Source organism: Xiphophorus hellerii, chromosome 23 (genome assembly GCF_003331165.1).
Source record: "Xiphophorus hellerii strain 12219 chromosome 23, Xiphophorus_hellerii-4.1, whole genome shotgun sequence".
NCBI lineage: Eukaryota > Metazoa > Chordata > Actinopteri > Cyprinodontiformes > Poeciliidae > Xiphophorus > Xiphophorus hellerii.
In genome coordinates, this window is record NC_045694.1 from 23657040 (window position 1) to 23660210 (window position 3171).

The 3171-nt window shown below is 36.3% G+C and overlaps 1 long non-coding RNA gene across 1 annotated transcript; it reads left to right on the top strand.

Annotated features, from left to right (window-relative positions):
• The first annotated feature begins 581 nt into the window (after positions 1-581).
• On the top strand, positions 582-2864 carry LOC116714815 (uncharacterized). Its single transcript, XR_004338134.1, has 2 exons — positions 582-693; positions 2743-2864. It is a non-coding gene; the product is annotated as an uncharacterized LOC116714815 (long non-coding RNA).
• The last annotated feature ends 307 nt before the right edge of the window (positions 2865-3171 follow it).

Here is a 3171-nt window from a genome sequence, read left to right on the forward strand (position 1 = left end):
CTACAGTGTACCAGAGACACATGAAAACAACGACAAATCTCTACATTGTTTAAAAATGGGGAAACCTGACAAATCATGACTAGATCAAATGCTTATTTCCCCTCACTGAAAATAGGATGGTCAAACCTGGAATGGGTTATTATGCACAGGCTACAGATTTTACCTAAAACATTCCTAATCCCAGTGTTCTTTCTTCTCTTGAGACATTTGAACATAATCTGAAATTAGTGAAAACAGTTTTACAAATCCAGAGATGGATTTCAACTCAAAAGGAGAAGAAAGTCATTTTCTTCCAAAATTCTCCGGCATTTTTCTTCTGATTAATGTGCATACAGCGGCAGTGAAGAAAATATGAGTGAATGATGTTTCACTCTGTTGAAACATAAAAACTTGAGAAATAAATTCCTTTATTTCCGGTAAACAACAAAACATATGATTTTTCCATTTCTATTATTATGAAAAACACAACCGTTTATTTATTTGTTTTAGTCTTTTAATTGAACTCAAATTTCCCCATAATGCATCATACTAAACTTTGGCAAACAAAGTCAAAAGACCTAAATAATGTATTTTGTTCTCTCTCTCTCTCTCTCTCTGTCAGTCATTGTCCTCAGTCGTCTCTCACCCCTCCTCCCCGATGCAGAAATCCATAGCGTTGTAAATGAAGCTGTGAGGATCGATGCTGCAGGCAGGGTAACGCCGGAACGCTACCACCAGTGTATTGCTACAATGATCTAGTGGTTAAAAACACATTGGAAAACAGAGAGGGGAAGATAGATCTGAGCCAGCTGCACGCCCACATTGCTCTCGCTGGAGACATCATCAAATTAAACAACAACTATGATGTGTTTCTGCTCTGTGCCCCCGCTGCCACGCAACTATGTTTCACCCCAACACACACTCCTCTCGTTCTCTCTTTGTTATTGACAAGCACCTCCACTGGGGTAGATTTATAATAGAATGCATGACATGATTTGTTTCAAGTTTAGGATGAAGGCCAATTAGTTTAACAAACAGGAGACAAATCTTGTTTGATAAAAGCTGATGTAAGGGCATGTGAAACGCATCTGCTGGGAGATATTTTGGAGGTTGTAGGCAAACTCTGCTGAGACACTGATGTATAGAAACATGTATTTCATGCTTTTAGGGTGTGTAGAGTTTTGAGTCCACTTTTAGTTGAACACTTTTCAATTTGGACAGTCATGGTGTGAAAACTGTGACTGTAATTTTGAAATGACGCCTTTACAAGCTAAAGCCAGCATGTTTCATTAAGCAGCTAATCGCAAACTGGCTACCTGAGCAGACAGCCCTACTATGCTAAAACTTTAGTTGCTCTTCAGTAAATTTTTTTTTTTTTTTTAAAGTAGCCACCGACTGTCTTAAATCTTGCTAAAAATTACCTTATTTGTGAAATTGTAGAAGTTATGTTGTAAAAAAAAAGTTATTGTGATGGGGGAAAACAAAACACTGATAAATATACCTTAACTATGCTTATAAGTACTTGGACATTCTTGTCTATTCTTTCAACGCTATATTTTTCAACACTTCACGCTGAGCTGTGCACAGTGTGAAGTGACCCTAGAAAGGTTAATGGTTATTTTGTCTTTTTTTTTTTTTTTTTGCTTTCCTAATTCCAGTTTAGCTGTTAACCTTTACTTTGACCCACTTGCAGGCTGGACACAAACAATATTTTGTGCCCTGACTGCAGTTGGAAGGAAGTCCTGCCTGTAAATGCTTTTCACTGGGCTACCATCATGTAAAATACATATCTTCCTGTATTTGAAGATTTCCTGAGACTATTATGATCATGTCAGATTTTAAATCATAATGATTTTCTAAATAATTGCAATTATACCGAATATTATTCATACCCCTTATACTGGAGATTTAGGTTTAATGCAGTTTTTTTGTTTTGTTTTATTTTACTAATATTTATTGGCTGGACAATTAATATTTTGGAGTTGGCCAGTCAGAGTCTCAACTGCAATCTAATAGGGAATCTGTGGAGGGAGCTAAAGAGACAAGGAGGCCTGTGAAACTTAAAGACTCAAAACCCATTAACAAAGATAAGATGTCAAAATATCAGTGGGAACAGCAATTAAGAGATAGTATTGATTGTTGTGATATTTATAATGACGATTCACTGATTATTAAGAAAATAATGTTTGAGGTAATATTTTTGAATGTAAATTGTAATAAATGTTTACCTTAACAAGTACAATTTTTATGATTTATAGTTTCTAGATAAAAAGGCTTTCTTTCAGTTCAGTTTTATAGCCATAGGTTACCATGCACTGTAAATATTAGGTATGAATCATAATAGTTTCCTAAGATCATGATTTCTGTTGTGTTATCCCACCACCAGGGCATTATTTGGTATTACAGTGCTTGTTTCCCAACAGGAGTAACAATAAGCCGTTTGTGTTTCTGGTTCAAGTGAGGTAATGTAAAACAACAAGTCGTCAAGTTGACAGCACTGCTTATTTAACTTATTAGCTCATTAAAGTTGGTTTTAAATAAAAACAATTTGGTCATCTTACAGGTTTGTATTCGGTCGTCTTCATTTCCATCAGAACCTTTAAAACAAAGATAAAAAGTTAGCAGTAGTAAAGTTGCATAAAGTAGGTTTTTGACTTTTTTTCAGTTTTTCCAGTTCTTCCTGGTAGGTGACCTTTTGTTTCACCTCGTTGTATTTTTCATCCAATTAACCTCACTCTCACCTCTGTTTGTGTGTCACCACAGCAGTGCTCTAGATTAAAGAAAACCCTCAACTCTGCAGTAAACAGGACACAAAGTTTCATGCAGAAACACACATGGACAAGCTTGGGCAACCCTTAATAAATAAATGAATGAAATAAATGAAGAAAAAATAACATGAACCATGTGTTATGACTTTTTTTTGCATAACCAGATGCTATTTAAAAGCAAATTGGTTGACTTTATGTGCTTTTTACCTTTCTTTTAGTGGACCAAATAACAAAAACCCATCTTGAGACACACCAGTGAGGATAAGGGTCATGTCTCGCCCCTTGTCCGTGTCCTGCCAGGAAGATTAGTCCTCTCATCCTGGCTCGTATCAGCTCTGATCAAAAGCAAACAGCTCGCAAACACTCACGCTCCATCTATCAAGCACAGTCACAGGCACAATCTCTTCTCCTTGCTGCGAAGATG